Source organism: Heptranchias perlo, chromosome 7, assembly GCF_035084215.1.
Source record: "Heptranchias perlo isolate sHepPer1 chromosome 7, sHepPer1.hap1, whole genome shotgun sequence".
In the NCBI taxonomy this organism is placed as follows: domain Eukaryota; kingdom Metazoa; phylum Chordata; class Chondrichthyes; order Hexanchiformes; family Hexanchidae; genus Heptranchias; species Heptranchias perlo.
This window is the reverse complement of record NC_090331.1, coordinates 55,817,024-55,829,216: the sequence shown is the minus strand read 5'-3', so window position 1 is coordinate 55,829,216 and position 12,193 is coordinate 55,817,024.

Genomic DNA, 12,193 nt, shown 5'->3' with positions numbered 1-12,193 from the left:
CAGGGTTCTGAGTGCAGGCCTGTGCCTGGGGATCATTGGGCTATGCAAATGATCTAAACCTAGAAATCAAGGTGGGATCATGTCAAGTGAGCAAACTTTGGTTGTGCTGTATTTGACCTGTGTTCAGGTGGGATGGAGAGGGGAGGAAATTGGGATCATTGACTATTTTAAATAAAAGTTCTTTAAATAGGAATGTGTGCTGTTTTTTTCCAACACAGTAATAAGGCTCAAAAAAAATCAAATTTCTAAAAAAAATCTCAGCCACTGAACAGTGTTTGGCAAACCTCTTCAATGGTGTTTATATACATGCAATGTATGAATAATCACTGCAATCAGATTACATGATTCATATAAAAGTGTGTTTCAGAAAAACAAGATTTTTCAAGAATACAATTAACATGGCACCTAAGTATCTTGCAACAGTTCACATGTAGCCAGTATAGCAACTTCAAATTGGAACTTTTGGAGCAGGCTATTCCTAGAATGAAGCTTTTCCAAAATCTATGTAAAGGGTTTAAAGAAGTATTGTCAACACATCAGAAAGAAGCTCGATTGATTTATACAAGTTACCTGAACCCTAAGATTATGGCTTTAGCATTTAATTACAAAAATTATATTTGAATAATATGTATGAATTAATTTATCTTCTTTTGAGAGAGTTGGAAAATTCAAGTGACAGTTTTCTGGATTGCCTTTTGAAATTCACTAAAAGCAGAGGATACAATTTTATTTTTTTTTTAGAACCACTTTCCTACTCAATAAATTCATACCAATTCCTGGAAGTGAACCTTGCCCTCTACAACCCAGAAGTGGTACCAATAATTTGCCTTTAGCAGAACTGTGGGAGCAAGGATTAGAAATCACCCTATCTGCAATAATTTGCCGACTGGATCATTCATCGACTCGTGCTCAATCCCTTCAGAATGGCAGATATTAAACTCATCAGATTTTACAAGTTAAGGCAACTGATATTTGTTTACAACTAAACAGAAATATGAAGCACAAAGATTTAGTGCTTAACATTATTACACAAGTTTTGAGAAAATTATGTGATGGGTGAATTACTCTTAATAAGAAGTACTTCTAAGTACATATAATAGGCTTTTCTATCATACTCATTGTTGGCTATATGCACTATACTGGATAATTTAGGCTAGGTAAGGCCTGCTGTCCTTAGATTCCGTAATAGACACGTAGTCTATTATTATTGCTACTGCTTCAGTCACTATCTTGTTTTTCTGGTCCTTTTTCCTTGGGTGCTTGAGGTCACATCTCAGCACATAGTTGTCCATTGCTACTGGTACAGTGAAGGAGTGATCAACTGACACTCAGCTGCATGTCAGTCATGGCTAAGCACACTCACTCATGCATCAGCACACAGTATTCAGCCAATCGGTATTTTCAGACACAACTGTATAAAGTTTATATCAAGATGACTTTCCACAGGTATGTGGGTCACTATAACAAATATTCGTGAAATGTTTCACTGACACGGGCCCATATTTCCATTTGGACAAGTAATTCTTGAATGGACGAGCCCTTAAATTGGTTTCGTGCTCGTGTTTTACAATACATGATCAATAACACTTGCATAGCAGTCTGAAAATTAAAGAGATCACATGAAGAGTTGCAACCTCAAAATATTTCATCACACACTTGAATGCTGGTTCAGTTTTTTTGAAACATTTCCCTACCCTTGTGAATACCTGTGGAATTCTCTACCACAGAAGGCTGTGGAGGCCAAGTCACTGAATATATTTAAGAAGGAGCTGGATAGATTTCTAGACACAAAAGGCATCAAGGGGTATGGGGAGAGAGTGGGAATATGGTATTGAGATAGAGGATCAGCCATGATCATACTGAATGGCAGAGCAGGCTCAAAGGGCCGAATGGCCTACTCCTGCTCCTATTTTCTATGTTTCTTAGTTGATCCAAAAAGAACTAAGCTTCAACCAAAAGCATTTTCCCCTTCTCAACCTTTTCCCCTCCTCTCAAAAGTGCTAACTTATGCTGAGGTACAGTTTCATACATACCGACAAGCCTCTGGTACCTCATGCCAAGTGGTTGTTCCTTGTGTGTGAGTCTAGCTGAGTGCCAGCAGGCTTTCTGACCATGGTTGGGTCCACCACAGCCGATCCCAATCCTCAATGTCCACAACACTACACTTTCCGGCAGGATTTATTTTGGTTGATTGTTATTTTCCCTTCCCTAACCCATGGATGCAGAATCCAATTGTATCATAACCACCATCTTCCCAGCAGAGATAAGCTAATTTAACAGACTAGGGGTAAAGTCTGGGACATTCGGTCCTGTGTTCAGTGCCACATTGGCTGTGTATTTAACATTCGAATCATTGGAGGATCTCAGCAATTCTTAATGCCCACAAAAGTCAATTACTGTGCAAAGGATTTTGTTGCAAAGTTCTCTGATTTAAGACATTAATGCAGAGGAAAGTACAGCACAAATTAGTAAATGCCAAGTGGGCCACAACTGAATGATTAATTGTTTTCATCTCCCTATAAAAGAGAAACATTTGCTCATTTATTTCCAAATGAATTAACTGAAATTTCCCTGGGGAATCCTATCTCTATTTTGCACATTTGTACTTTTCAGCCAAATGATTCTTCCTTACTGTGTGCAAGCTTTAATGCTACAAATAATTATACCTAAAAGGTGTATCCATGATCCTCTGCTTGGAATGCTTGAGGCAAAGATATGGAAATATGTTACAGTACAGCATAAAATTTCAAATATTTATTGATTCCAGAACTGTAATGTTTTAAAATTGACTATTACCATCAATTTTAAAACCAATAATACTTCAATAACCATCATCGGAAGTCCATCTTTACAATAAAACACCTGTGTGATTTCTAATTTCATTCATCTAAGCTGTTGATTAACCAAACAAAACACCCTTGTATATTGAATTGATTTCTTCATCTCAAAGATGGAGACCATCCATGCAACTATCACTTCCCTCTCACAGGAGCTGACCAATTCCCAATACCTCACACTCAAAGCTCATTTCAACGCCCTGTCACTTTGTAGCTTTTCTCCCATCTCCCCCACCATATCTTTGCTATGAAACCTACTTCCTGACCTTTGATCCCCATTCCTTTCCGGGCCAAATGCTAGCCGACATCATTAATACCACCCTCTATACAGCTATTGTTTCCCTTCTTTTCAAAACCAGTGACAAGTTTAAGGTCTGCTTTCGATAGTCTCTTGAGCAAGTGATGCTGGTCACTCCTGTAAGCAGTCTGAGCATCTTACGTTTAGGAGCATGCATATATTGCACAACAGCAGCATAAACCAGCGGTGTAATAGTAGAACCACCTTGTGATCTGAATTGGATATTTGTGTCTTTCAGACATGTCCTCACGTGTGTTTCTCCAATCTTTTCTTGAACCAAGTGGTCCAATGAGGCACGTCCTATTAAAACTTTCTTTTTACATTCCTTGTGGAGCCTAGAGGATCAGGAATGCTCCTCCAGGCCCCACAAGGAAAGTTTAGGTCTCCCTCGCCCACCCCCGCCATCGAGATTACAAAACCTTCCCGAAACTCCCTAGCCATCACTTACCGGAACGCTGAGTACGGCTCCTTCAGTGGCCGCCTGACGTTGCACTTCCACTGGCCAGCCTCTGCCTCTCATCGGTTGCCTGCCCGAAACCAACCGGAGGGCATGCAGATGAGGCCTGGAAGTTAAAATTGCCCCGATCTCATACTGCTGAGGTCAGGGTGGTTTGCCGCCTGCCTCAGCCGCCCAATTTCCGCTGAGTTAAAATAGAAGTTAATGGATCTGTGGTGTCGAATAATGATACAGATGAATACATTGCTTATTGTTTTTAGTCTTCGGGAAAACTTCAAAGCCTAGTTCATGAGCACTCTAACCATCTTGTGTCACGGTGCTCTTTTTTCTAAACTTGTGTGAATACACTTTGCTTTAATAATCCACTATTTAAGTGTAACTATTTCCCAAACACTTTCTAGGAAAAATGGTCAAAAAAATTCCAAAAAATGTGTCAACTATCATCACCCCCCTTCTCCAAAAAGTCCATCTTTGATCTGTGTACCCCATCCAACTGTCACCCAATCTCTTTTCTACCTCCCTTATCCTTGAACATATCTTCCAGCTGCATGCTCACCTTTCCCAGAACTCCTTGCTCAAATCACTTCAGTTTGGTTTCTGCCTTGCTCATAATACCAAGATCATCCCGGCAAAAGTCACCAGCAATATCCTCTGTGCCTGTGACCGTGGCACTTTATTCCTCCTTGACACCTTTGCAGTGTTCAATATGATCGATCATGCCATTCTCCTTTACCACCTCAACGGACTGCCCGTACACTCCCACCTACCCCAATGCAGCCAGCACATCTCCAACAATGGTTTCTCCTCCAACTCCTGCGTTGTCATCTCTGGAATTCCAAGGATCCATCCTTTGCCTCCTCTTCTTCCTCATCTACATGCTGTCGCTCAGTGACATTATCTGTTAACATGACAACAGCTGCTAGATGTATGCAGAGTGACTCACCTCCTGACTCCCCAAAGCTTTTCCACCATCTACAAGGCACAAGTCAGGAGTGTGATGGAATACTCTCCACTTGCTTGGATGAGTGCAGCTCCAATAACACTCAAGAAGCTCAACACCATCCAGGACAAAGCAGCCCCCTTGATTGGCACCCCATCCACCACCGTAAACATTCACTCCCTTCACCACCGGCACACAGTGGCTGTAGTGTGTACCATCCACAGGATGCACTGCAGCAACTCGCCAAGGCTTCTTCAACAGCACCTCCCAAACCCGTGACCTCTACCAACTAGAAGGACAAGAGCAGCAGGCACATGGGAACACCACCAGCTGCATGTTCCCTTCCAAGTCACATACCATCCCGACTTGGAAATATATCGCCATTCCTTCATCGTCGCTGGGTCAAAATCCTGGAACTCCCTTCCTAACAGCACTGTGGGAGAACCTTCACCACACGGACTGCAGCGGTTCAAGAAGGCGGCTCACCACCACCTTCTCAAGGGCAATTAGGGATGGGCAATAAATGCTGGTCTCGCCAGCGACGCCCACATCCCATGAACGAATTAAAAAAACTCAATTGACCCATTACCATCACCTTAAAGCAACTGGGATGGGCAAAATATGCAGCTTCGCCAGCAGCTCTCATCTTGGAGGACAAAAAAGTTGGATACAGCAGCTTTAAATTTTTCTATCTATATTAAAAATCTTGCACTGCGCACACTTCCTGTTGTGACATTTACTTCCTGTGCCACCATTTCATCATGCCTATGTAACACCTTTGTCATTCCCTCTCAAACCTTTTATCATGCCTGGATAATGTCTGCTTACAACTATAAGTATTAAATTTATCTTTCAATCTCCCAGGAGGACTAAAATTATAATGGTAAGTATTGGAAAGTTTACATGCACCTCTAAAATTTCATCTCCCAGCTAGGTCAACAATCAGCTTTCCTGCCACTAATTGTAAGGTATTTTGCAATTTTCTTCTTTATAATGTTTTAAAAATTAATGCAGCTTAAAAGTAACTGAACTATTAGTTTTCAGGCAAATTCAACTGGATTCTGTTCACCTGAATACTTTCCAGCAAGCTTTGGGAGAATCATGGGAATTATAAGCTCTGGGCAAATGGGATTTCAACCATGAATTAAACAAATAAATGCAGCTTGCAATAAATTCAATCAAGTTGCGGGGGAACATGTCAATCAGGAATTAAATTATTACATCACTCTACCTGCAATATCCCACTGGATTTTGGGGGTGCAGCAACCAAGAATCAAATGAATATATCAGACGTTAATACATTCGATTAGGCTTTCGGGGTAGCAAATCAGCTGCCAATTAATGAATTAAAAATGTGCTCTCAATAAATGCAATCAGGCTTCAATTTGAACACTTTGGCTGCAAATTAATTAAATAAATACCATCTAAATAAATATCAGTCAGAAGAACCTCCCAATAAAAAAATTCCAAGAAATAAAGGTGAACCAATTGAATCACTCAAAATGCAATTGTAAAAAATTAAAATCTGCCATTTTTCTCAGTAACTGAAATTTCTAATGTCCAAAATAAGGTATTAAACAAACAAAAAAGATTAAAAATTACACATTTCATAATAACATGGTTGTACTTACCTATTACATTGCAATTTGTATTTTTAACACCTGCATTAATAATTTTAAAGACCTCAGTCTTTCCCAAAAGCTTGGACTTAGACTTGATATTTTTGCCCACAGTTGAGTACATTCTACAGTCTATGCAGTTTTTTCAGGCTACAACTAGCCCAACTGATACAATGCTTCTCTCAGTCCCTAATAATACGTTTGATTTTTTTCCACAATTATTTGAAGAAAAAAGTTACAGGACAAATTTCAAAAGCTTCATTCAGGTAATGTTTGAGTGTTTTTGTAAAAAACTGAAATAATGTGTACGCGCGAGAGAGAACAAATCCATTTCAAATACGACAATGTACTGATTACACATCTGCTGTAGACTTCGTTTCTATTGGAATTATAAACATTGTATAAACTTCAGAAAGCATAACATGTGCGTGCGCACACACACACACACCATTTTAATTTGAGTTCTTTTTTCTTCCAAATTTAAAAATGAATTTTGGAAGCTTCTCAGGAAAACAGAAAGGCTCTGATAATCATCTGTTTTTGTTGATAATTAGAATGGTTACCATTTACTGACTAACAACAGCTTGAGAGAGTGCAAAAGGGAGACACAGACAATACATGTGTGGGAACCAATCATAAAATATGAATTTAACATTTTCAGCACTCTTAGAAACATGTAAACCAGTACTATCAGACCAGGACCCCACGCCCGTGCAATCAGACTCGTGTTTTCCCCCTTAGCCGGTCAGACAGACACTAGATATTCAATGATCCAAACCTCACATATCACCTCAGTTCCGCCAAACCCCATTTGCCCCTCCACAGTGATGCTGAACCAAAGGGGACCCATCTTATGCTGCCAAACTCAAGCTCTCCCACCACAGTACTGACAAACTCCCGAGGCCTCAACCCCAGTCCATTAACTCCCAGGACCATTTCCCAATGCAGATAACCCTTCCATCCCCCTCCTCCCCCCAATACCGGTACACCTTGCATACCGTTTTGTTGTGCACCCTCAGCTTTAAAATGCTACAGGATAAATAAAGGCCACTCATTTACAGTTTTCACAGAATAGTGGACAGAGTTAAGGATTGCAATCCCAAAAGCACCAGTAAATTCCAGAATGCCATGTAGTAAAATCAGAATTTGACTTCTTCAGTCACTGTAAATTAGTGGCCCTGATGTTATCCCCTACAAGGCATAAACACACCGATTGTTATAAAACAATGTATCCTCCCACTAAGTATAAGCAATGCCATGGGAGATCTGCTAATTTCCATCCATTTTTGGCTACCGCAACTGTTGCCCATCCTTCCTCTGTTTATCCTGCTAAAGACTTGCATGACTTGTCTTAAAGAAATCAGTAGTGCTCAATTACTTAATGAGCCAAGCTTCTAGTTAAATATAATTTTACATCATTTGATACAATTATATAGATATATTTAGATTTATATATAATTACATACATTACACCATTATATATTTCTAATTGATATTAGAGTATAAAAAAGGGTACAATGAAGATTTATTAGGTTAAAGCCAGGAATGGGAAATTAGAGTTATGAAGAAAAGCTGGAAATCTTGGAGCTTTTTCATGGTACAGGGAAGAGCAAGGGTTCCAATAGAAGTTTTCAAAATTATAGGTTTTGAAAGGGTAAATAGTGAAAGACTGTTTGCACTGGTTGGCAAATTGGTAATAAATGGGCATAGTCTCAGGATTATCATTAGAAAAACGAAGGGGGAAGTTAACATACGTTTTTCCACAGAGGGTTGTTAGAACACGGAATGCTTTATCACAAATGATTGTTAAGGCAAAGGCTATATCATGATTTAAAATGGAATATTACATATTTAAAAAGAGAGAATATAACAGGATACAGAGAGAAGGCAAGGAAATGGGATTAAAGTAGTTACCTCCAATTGAATAGCTAGCACAGACATATGGGGTTAGTGACTTCTTTGTGTTTTAATCTTAATTTAAAATATGGAGTGTTTTTTGTTTACTCAAGATTCTGCAGAAAGTTATGCAACAAAAAGATACACCACCAACCTTTAGGAGTTCTGTCTGTTCTTTGAATTTAGGTATATTTCACATAAATGGCTATATAGCCAACTCAAATTTGGGGAGGAGGAAGAAATCACAGGGATGCCTGTCCCTTTAGCAGACTTTAGACAGGTTAAAAATTCACTCCATGAACTATAGAAGGCAACTTCCTGACATTTATCTTCCGTTCTTTTCAGCTAGAGGCATGAGCATTTGGTTAGTAAGTAACCCACAACAATCCTCATATTTTTCATCAAATTAAGGTGGAAGATTAGTCAAGTCTAATGAAATAGAGCAAAAGGACTCTCCTTGTAACTATATAATGAACAGGTGGCAATTTACAAAAGTCGCAAAATATCCAGCTTCTAAAATTATGTAGAATCTACCACACAGAAACGGGTCATTCGGCCGAACTGGTCTATGCCGGTGTTTATACCCCACAAGAGCCTCCTCCCACTAATTACCTCTTCCCACTGTCCCCCTATCATTTTACTTATAACCAGAACAGTGGAGTACAAGCACCCGGGGGTTATGCTGAGGCTTTACAATGCATTAATAAGACTACACTCTACTATGTTCAATTCTGGGCACCACCAAAACGCACTGCAGAAGGTGCAGATTAGAGCAACAAGACTAAACCCCAACATTAGAGAAGCTCAAGCCCTATAGTCTGGAGGGAAAAATAGCAGATGGGTGGGGATCGAATTGAAGTATATGAAACACGGACTGGTATTTAATGATTTAGATGAATTAAACCCAGAATATTATTTCATATTAAGTCAGGAAAATAGGATATAAATTTAAATTGGTTAGAAGTAAATTTAAAACTGCTATTTGGAAGAACTTATTGAAAAAAGTGATAAGTATTTACAATAACCTGCCTAATAAGACAATAGAGACAAAAAACATAAGGAGTATTCAAAATGTATCTGGATGCTATAATGAGAGCTAGGGTACTAGAGAGATGAGCTTTGATGGGACACACAGCCTTTTCTCATTCTCGATTTTTCTTATGTACTTATTTCTATTGCCAAGAAACAATCAGTGCGATATCAGGCTGAGGTGACTGCACAATGATATCTGTAATGAAGAACAACATGTAAAAGACTTCACAAGTACAAATTAACAATCAGGAAACAGGGGTTGGGAGGTGTATAATTACAAAAAGTAATCTGCATGTTCTGTAGTTGATCAAGAAATAAAAACTCAAAACAGATGAAAGTAACTTGCATAAACTGTACTCAGGATAAAGTTCATTTTATCCTGTAAGTCTATATAATATGCTAGTAACAATGAAGTTTATTGTTACACACTCATCATAAATGTATTAACATAATGAAACAGGACTAAAGCTTTCTGAAAGTTCCAGTTTGAGCATTCTTGAGCATTAGCATCCTCCACAACATTTTAAAAAATGTACTAAGTACACTGAAAAATACTTAACAGGTCTAGAAAGGAGGAAATATGGCATGTGGATTACACCTCAATTTTAATAATAACCATTTCACCCAATGCTGAATAATTTAAGCTCTTTCATTTTCTTATACGCTATGTATGAAAGTAACCTACACCAAAGCAATGATTCTGGGAGACGGAATAGGAAAAGATTGTTCTGCAATAGTAACTCAGCAAACAACCACCCTTGTCAAATAGTTTAGAGGTGATGTCAGGAAGCACTTCTTCACACAAAGGGTGGTGGAAATCTGGAACACTCTCCCCCAAAAAGCTGTGAGGCTAGGTCAATTAAAAATTTCAAAACTGAGACTGATAGATTTTTGTAAAGCAAGGGTATTAAGGGTTACAAAACCAAGGCAGGTAACTGGAAAATTTACCCAGTGATGTTAATAGGAGCTTCACCCTGCATCCAATACCCTTGTTACAACCTGCAGCCAGTACAAATAAGGTTTATTAAATAAAGGCACTGCATGAAGATAATTACAGTCTGGTTTCCTCGGTGCACACTCCATGCATCCACTTACATGTATGCCTTATGGGGTGCATTACACATACACTGTGGCCAAACAAATTTCAGAGGAAACTGATGAAGCCATTTAGTTGTACTGCAAATTTTGTGGCATACATTGTTCTGTTGCTGAATCCACCCTGCAGTATAAACAAGGTTAATTTATCACCAAGGGAGCCACATATTAAAGGTCTGATTCCATTGGAAGCACTTTTGCAATTAATCAGGACATAAATCAACCTACTGCCATGAATTTACCACCTTGAGGAAGTAATACAGAGTCACACTCTTAAGTAGATGGGGCAGTCTATTTGCAATTCACAACAGGAATGAATCTGTGTTTCCAGCCAGGGCAGTGGGGGTGGGAACACACAGGAATATAAATGCTGGAAATACACAGGCCAATCGGCATCGGTAGAGAAGACAGCTTAATGACATATTGGGTACACACCCTAAAGGTCAGCCTGTCTTTTTCCAGTATTTTCTGTTTTTATTACAGATTTCCAGCATTTGCACATTTGATGCAATTTTTAAAAAGCTGCTTTCTCCATTTTAATTTCTAGTTTCTCTGCATTATTCCCCCCTAAAAGAGCAAGCAAGTTATTTCCAGGTTTCTACACTCTAACCACTGGGAACCTTGCAAGAGTAACATTGGGCATTACTCTCAAATTTCTTCCTGGTGCTTTCCTCCCAACAATGCAGTGAAGATTGGGAACTGCTGTATGGAGAATCATACAGACCAAAGGTTCTGGGTTTAGCAAACTTAGCCAAAACTTACACTGAACCAAACAATCTTCACATCCAGAAAGACATCCCAGAGCACTTTACAATAAGGAAAAAAACCAGAAGTTTTTGAAAGCAGGGAGGGAGCCGGCAGGGCAGAGGGGACTGGACAGAGAGTTAAAAGTGTAGTGGATGAACAAGCAACAGCCAACTATGGAGTAGAAAGAGCAAGGAAAAGTCTGGTGTTAAAGGAGTAGCAAGTGCATGTGGGGTTGTAATGTAGTAGGCAACAAAGGTAGGTAGGGATGAGGCATGAAGAGATCTCAAAACAAGGACTAGAATTGTGACAGCAACAAACTGGGGCAAAGGGAACCAATGTAGTTTGAAGAGGATGTGGATGATGAGAGTATGGGAGTTTGTGACCTTGAGGATATGAGCGCTAATGTTTTGGATCAAGGGGATGAGGCAGTCAATGTTACACAAGTGGAAGAAAGCAGCTTTGGTAACCATGTGGATGCAGGGAGGAAGTTGGAATTGGGGTTAATCAGGACATCAGGGTTCTACACCTCCTGACTCAGCTGGGGAGACATGGAGGTACTGATGGGAGCCAAATGCAATGGCCTTGATTTTGCTGACATTTAGCTAAAGCAAATTTTGGCTCATTCAGGGCTTGATATCAGAGAGGCAATTTGAGAGTTTGCAAACAACTTCTGGGTCAATGGAAGAGGTAAAACTGATGTGGAAGCTGACCCCATACTTCCAGATAATGTTACTGAGGGGTAACAGGTAGATAGTGAAGAGGTGGGATCCAAGGACAGACCACAGACATGACTATTAATAGAGGAAGATAAGAAGTTAGCAAGAATGTGGTGCCTGCATTGAGACTGGCAAGCCTTGGTCTAGGAGAAAACAGTGACTCCGAGATGAGGAGATACTGAAGATGGATGGAGTGGTCAACAGTACTGAAGGCAGAAGAATGAGAAATAGGAGCCAGTCACAAAGGATGTCATTTGCGACTTTAAAGAGTGAGGTTTTGGTAGTGAAGGGGTGGGGCTGAAGCCAGATTGGAGGAATTTGAATAAAAGAATTGCAAGAGTTCAGAGCCTAGTTGAGGGGTATCCAAGACTTGAAGAAAAGGTTGAGGAAGAGCGATAGTTGGAGAGTGGGCGAAGTGAAGTTGGTTTTCTTAAAGAGGTAAGTGACCACAGCGATTTTGAAGACTGGTGCAACCAATGCCAGACCAGAGACAGAGTGACAGGTTGATGTCCATTTTGGCTAGGGAGGGAGTGCAACAGTACAACTTGAGGTGATC